The sequence below is a fragment of the Lactuca saligna genome, chromosome 4 (genome assembly GCF_052625555.1).
Source record: "Lactuca saligna cultivar CGN05327 chromosome 4, ASM5262555v1, whole genome shotgun sequence".
NCBI lineage: Eukaryota > Viridiplantae > Streptophyta > Magnoliopsida > Asterales > Asteraceae > Lactuca > Lactuca saligna.
Window position 1 is genome coordinate 332,046,655 of NC_136420.1, and position 7,082 is coordinate 332,053,736.

The following is a 7,082-nucleotide window of genomic DNA, read 5'->3' on the forward strand; positions in this document are numbered from 1 at the left end:
CGTTTAATTTACAGTTTGTAGATTAATTTAAACTATAATTTTGTTGATTTTGGTATTATATTCAATGAGTTACGGTCTTTCAAAATTGAGCTATCAAAGCTGAAAATTTTCAGTTTTTCAACAAGATTGTTAAAATTTTGTAATTTGTGAAATTTTTTAAACAACCGTAACTCATTCGTTTTAAGTCGGATTGACCTACGGTTTTTTCCAACATTTAGTTTACAGTTTGCAAATAAATTTAGAGTATAATTTTGTTGATTTTGGTATTATATTCAGTGAGTTACAATCCTTCAAAGTTGAGCTAACAAAGTTGAAATATTTCAACTTTTTAACTATTATTTTATACTATAATTCTGAATTTTATGCATCTTTGACAAATAAATCATATGAAATGGATCTTGGTGAACTTGATTTATATGTTAGTTGATTTTATTTGGAAAAATTAATTTTGCAAGTTATAATATTATAACATCAAGGTAGATTAGTTATGCATGAAACGGAAACATAATATTTTTACAAGTTGTATCGTATCAAACCCAAAAACTTATTTTAGCGACTTTTACTCTATGCAATTAAAGTTGTACTGGTTCAAACGAATCTAATAACCGGAAAACCCGGACACGGACACGGACATGGACACGACTCATCCAGTCCGGCCCACGGTCCACAATATTTTACATAACCGGTCCGGTTCGGTCCAAATGTTCACCATTATCTTATACTATTATGTTCTAAAAATTTATCTGTTTTTTGTAAATAGTAACATTGTTGAACAAATTTTATTGAGTCTTCATTGTAAGAAATTAAGCTTTAATTCAGAAAAAAAAAATCTTTAAAAAAAATCCTTTTTATAAACGTTTTTAAAATATTATTTTTTATTTCCCGAAATTCACGGTCCATGTGAGTATACAAACAATTCACGACTTCATTATCATAAACTTCTTGAGCAAGCAAACAAAACACGTACCCAACACCAAAAACGCCACCCCTTCCAAAACCCATCCGACCCGACCCGACTCCCAAATTAAAGACAAAAACCTCCCTTCTTTATAAACCTCCATTCACATCATCCACACAAACACCACCACCATGAACAAATCCGCCATGGGAGACCTGTTAGCTCAGTTAGGTTCAGTTCTCGCTAGTGTCATGTTCGTTTGGGCAATCATCCAACAATACTTCCCATACAACATCCGTAACTTCTTCGACAAATACTCTCAAAGATTCCTCACTTTCTTCTACCCTTACATCCAAATCACCTTCAACGAATTCACCGGAGAGCGATTCAAACGCAGTGAAGCTTATTCCGCCATCGAAACCTACCTCGGCACCACCTCCTCCATGCAAGCTAAGCGTTTCAAAGCCGATATCATCAAGAACAACACACAACCACTAGCGTTATCCATGGACGACCATGAAGAAGTTGCAGACGAATTCAATGGCGTCAAGGTTTACTGGGCTTCTGGGAAGAACATACTCAAATCACAATCATTTTCTTTCTACCCAAACACAGATGAAAAGCGATACTACAAACTTACCTTCCATAAACGACATCGGGAGCTTATCTTTGGGCCTTATTTGAATCATGTTCTTAAAGAAGGTCGTGAAATCAAAGTGAAAAACAGACTCAGAAAGCTTTACACCAACAACGGATCGCAATGGAGTCATGTAGTTTTTGAACATCCAGCTTCGTTTCAAACTCTAGCAATGGATCCTGTGAAAAAGCAAGAAATTGTTGATGATTTAACAACTTTTAGCAACGCGGAAGAGTTTTATAATCGAATCGGTCGAGCTTGGAAACGTGGCTATCTTCTTTATGGTCCGCCGGGAACCGGAAAATCCACCATGATCGCCGCCATGGCCAATTTCTTATGCTATGATATATATGATCTTGAATTGACTGCTGTAAAAGATAACACAGAGCTCAGAAGATTATTGATCGAGACTTCGAGTAAATCGATTATTGTGATTGAAGATATCGATTGTTCAATGGATCTCACCGGACAACGGAAGAAGGATAAAGAAGAGCCGGAAGAGAGTGATCCGGCGAAGAAACCTGTGAAACCACCGGAGAATGAGTCAAAGGCGAGCAAAGTCACTCTTTCTGGTTTGTTAAACTTCGTCGACGGTTTATGGTCGGCGTGCGGCGGCGATCGGTTAATAGTTTTTACAACTAATCATGTTGAAAAGCTCGATCCTGCACTAATCAGAAGAGGTCGAATGGATAAACATATTGAATTATCGTATTGTGGGTTTGAAGCTTTTAGGGTTTTGGCGAGAAACTATCTTTATCTTGAAACACATGATCTGTTTGAAAAGATTCGTGTGTTATTGGAAGAAACCCAGATGACTCCGGCGGACGTCGCCGAGAATCTGATGCCGAAGACCAGTCCGGCGGATGTAGAAGGGTGTTTGAGGAGCTTGATCGAAGCTCTGGAGAACACGAAAGAGGAAAAAAGGATCGAGGAAGAAGAGAAAAGAAAAAAAGAGTCGGCGGCGGCGGCGGCGGCGGTGGCGGCCGCGGAGGTGAAAGATGAAATCAAGGTAGCAAAACCAGTTGAAAATGGTTCAAATGGAAGCATATGATTGAATCATAACAGTTTGAGAAGATCGGCGCCGGCGAGGCGCATGGTCTCCGGCGAATTTTGGGAAGACTTTGCCGACAAAATGGAAGAAGACATTTGGATAAGTTCAATGGTGAACTGCCGGTCATAACTTTTGGGTCAAATGACACTTTTGGTCCCTACACTTTATTTATGACGATAATAGCCCTTGTAATTGTATTTCAAGTTCCCATATAATGGGAGCGCATGTAGTTTATGCCTTTATGGAATGAAAGTAAATAGCCAAAAAAAAATGAAAAATTTTCCTACACAAATTGAATTGGAAAACTGGATTCCAAATTATACCCAAGAAAAGAAAATTATGTAAATAACATTTCAAACAAAAATAATGTGTGTCCGTTAAAATCTCAAACATATAAAAGGAATGAAGGTTAAGTAAAAGTTAATAAACTAAACAGAAAATTGTTTCCCCCGTTTAAAACTAAGGAGCTAATGAAGCTGTCTATGTTTATTAAATATCAAAATTTAACATAATAACATGCAACGATTTTTTAAGGAAAGTCGTAGCTTTTCACAAAAAATCTTGCCTTTTCATCAAATAACGTCATTTTAATGCCTTTTCGAAAATACAAATGCACGGCAACCTTTAATTTAGGAGATTATTTTATAGGGGAATTAGGTTAAAACCTTAAAATAAAATAAATAATAAATAGTTAGTGGATTGCTATAAAATAATTAGCAAAAAAATTCAAATCTATGTAGATAAATAAAAACTAAGAAATCAAAAATTAAATAATATTTAGCTTGTAAACCACTAAACTGACATTAAAAAAGAATGTTGAATGCTATAAATGATAGTTAGGTAAAAATAAAATGATATAATTCACAAGTAAGAAAATGTTAAAGTTGACATTAAAAATATTAAATGCTATAATTATTATTAAGATGAAAGAAAAATGCATTGATTGAGATTAACATGAAAGTCCAATAATATAATTGACTTGGGTTCTTTTCAATAATTTTTTTACATTTTTTCCCACATCTTTTAATCTAACTACCCTATTGTTAAATTTTTCCACGACCAAAAACTAAAAAAGCAGTATTTTACAGTGACCAAATTTTTATTTTTCTCATATTCTCCAAATATGAGTCATACTACATGGAAATTATAAAAGTTTATTAAAAATGCATATGGCGGATTACACAATACAAAGTTTTAATAACAAAAAGATTCGGAGAATCAGTCTGATAAGATAATGAATAGATAAGAATAATTAAAAATTAATATACTAATATATACTTCAATTTATAATATAGATTATAGATGTTATAAAATTTAAAAGTATGTGCACACAAAAAAAATGTTAAAAATCCTAGATTATTAAAAAATAAAGAAAGAAAAAAAAAAGTTAAATTATAAATTTGGTTTATGGGATATATTATTTTTTTTAATTTTGGTCCATTGGCAAAATAGTCACGTTGAAAATTTGTACATCTTGGGAGTCAAATTTAAACGAAGGTGGGCCAAATCCGTTTGAAAACATCAAAATAAGAACCAAATTTGCACAGAAATTTGTTGGGACCAAAATCAGCAAATTTTATAGACCAAGGGACCAAAAGTATATTTTAATCTAAATATATAAATAAAAAAATAAAAATAAAATAAAAATAAAAAAAACAATCTTCTTGAAAGAATTCAAGTGACATCTAAAAAAAAGCTATACTACATTTTGCATCAAGTGTCGTATAACATCAAAATTCATAAAACCATAAGTTCTTTAAAGACTAAACGGCTAAAATAATTCTCCATTTCATCCGAGGTAACATTTTTCTATTGTCAATTTTTTTTTTTATTTGCTTTTGTTTCAGAAGCTATGACTGAGAAATTGACTGATTTAAATTGATAACAAAGATATGGTTCAGTGCTATTTAGAAAAAATTACAATTAAGTGATGAACAATTTAATGATGACTTTGGAGTGAGATGGGGGAGTTGACACATGTGGTTGCAGCAATAATTGACGAAGTCATATATTGAGTTTCATTAGATTATATCAAATCCTGTTGCTAAGTTTAATTTTTTTTTTAAACATTTATCCCTTCAACTTGTTAAATTATATACATACAGTCTTTATAACCGGTTATTTCAGGTTAACCGATAAAAATGTTTTAATAGGATAATATATTTCTTATTTTGTAAACATTTATCCCTTAATATTTTTATAAACATTTAGTTCTTAATTTTTTTTTGTTGCAAAATAATTTATTTTTGTTTTTGTACTCATTCAATACTTATGAATGTTTTCTTTTAAGTTTTTCTCACAACATCTTACATGGAACAATCATTAACGAGGTGTTTTAGGCTTTTAATGTTTATGTCCATCGTGATCTCGACTACTTGGTTGATTAAATCATGTGTTTTGAACGTCATAACTTTTTCATACTATCTCAGATTTTAACGATCTTTATATCTATGTGTTTGTATTTTAGTCTACTACAACTTTCGTTTATATTACTCCCGTTAAAAAGTAATATATTTTTTAATTACGATCTTTATATCCATACTTTTTTTATGAATGTATGTATGAATGTTTTTTTATAAAATCGTAAGTAAAAACATATTATATTTTAACGGGAGTAATTTTAACGAAAGTTATAGTAGACTTAAAAAACGAACATGTAGATATAAAGATCTTTAAAATTAGATATCATATGAATAAGTTACGAGTTCGGAATACAAAACCGAAGCCAAACCACAAGACCTATGCAACCAATCAGTCAAGGCTACGATGGACATAGGCATCAACAGCCCCAAACACCTCATCAATCAGGGACGGACGTAGGATTTGGTAGTAGGTGTTGCCGATCCGTAGTAGGTGTTGTCGGTAAGTAGAAAAAAGAAAAAAAATATATATCAAAAAATTTACACTGCGTATAGAAAAAACATGGGTTGTCGGTGCCACTGCGGGCACCTAAAGAGAATCGTCCCTATCATCAATAATAGTCTCATGTTAGATGTCGTGAGAAAACCCCTAAATAAATCATTCATAAGTATTGAATTTGTACAAAAACAAAAAATGATAGTCATCGCCTGCGTTACCAACCACCACCTCTGAGTTACCACATTGCCACCAACGCTCCGTCCCTCACCTCTACTGCCCACTTCCTTCATTCCCCCTTTCCTTTCTATATTTCTATCTCTATCTATCTCCCCATCCATGTTCTCATATGGGTTAATCATTTGTTGATGTTACCTAAGGAGTATTGAAAAACGAAAGTGAAAATCATAGGGGTGAAAAGGAACTAAAGCTTCTTTAATTCAATTCTAAACTAGAAAAAAATTAACATGTACAATCATTGACTATAAAGATGATGGTGTAGGGTTGTGATATTTTGTTGAGATGGTTTCATGAAGATAATAATGAACAGAGGTGAAGATGTCGATGATATAGGGTTGCGTCTCTCTAGTCTTTCCCTTTTATGATGTGCGTGTCTCTCAATTTTTGCTTCAAAGAATTTGATAGAACCCATAACCCTTCTTCTTGATGAATCAATTATAGGTCCAACAAAAAGAAAACCAAAGAACATGTTCCCTTTTATGATTTGTTTTTTAGTTGTTAAGTTTGATAAGAAATCATTTGGGTGATTTACTTTTAACTAGGTCCATTTGTGTGGTGTAAAAATGATCCATTAGTGATTCAACTCAATCAAAGCTTCTCATTGTCCAACAATTCCACTTAAAGAAAGCTCCATGGGTGAAGGATTAAATGGTAATGTCGTTCCTATTTAGTTTTTCTCCTCAAAGTGTGTTGATTCTTCATATGGATTACATGGTGATTATGACAGTCGGTGTTTCTCCAAGTCTAGACACTACACGAGCATAAGTACACACACACAGATATATATATATATATATATATATATATATATATATATATATATATATATATATATATATATCAAGTCAACCATACCACACGAATCCTTTTGTGCATTCCTACATTGCCATACTTGTTACCAAAAACTGCAATTATCTATCCCCATGTTGGGTCTACATCTCAACTGTAGCACCTGGTTCCTGATATGTATTTTATTTAATGTATTTTGCATTTTTGGCCTGGGACTCGGCGAGTTGAAGGCCCAACTCGTCGAGTATGAGCGGGTTTGGACACGGGACTTAAGTGGCGGACTCGTCGAGTCGGCGGCCAGACTCAACGAGTAGGCTCTAACTGGAAAAAAAAAACTCTAATATGAGGGTTTGCACCCTATTTAATCATCTCTTTTAGCCACCACTCGTCCCTATTGCTCCCAAAGACCCTCCATAGCAAACCCTAGCCGAGTGTGTGAAGATCTAAAGGTATTTGTGGTGATTTTGGTGGTTTTGTTCACAAGGAAGAAGGAAGAGCATAAAAGGACCAAGATGAGACTGAAGGATTCGTGTTTGGGACATCATTTGCATTCTTTGAAAGGTATAAAGCCTATACCTTGCTTGCTTAATTGTTAGATCCCTTTTTAGGGA

At 33.4% G+C, this 7,082-nt stretch overlaps 1 pseudogene; it reads left to right on the forward strand.

Annotated features, from left to right (window-relative positions):
* The first annotated feature begins 1,051 nt into the window (after positions 1-1,051).
* On the forward strand, positions 1,052-2,878 carry LOC145044123 (AAA-ATPase ASD, mitochondrial pseudogene; annotated as a pseudogene).
* The last annotated feature ends 4,204 nt before the right edge of the window (positions 2,879-7,082 follow it).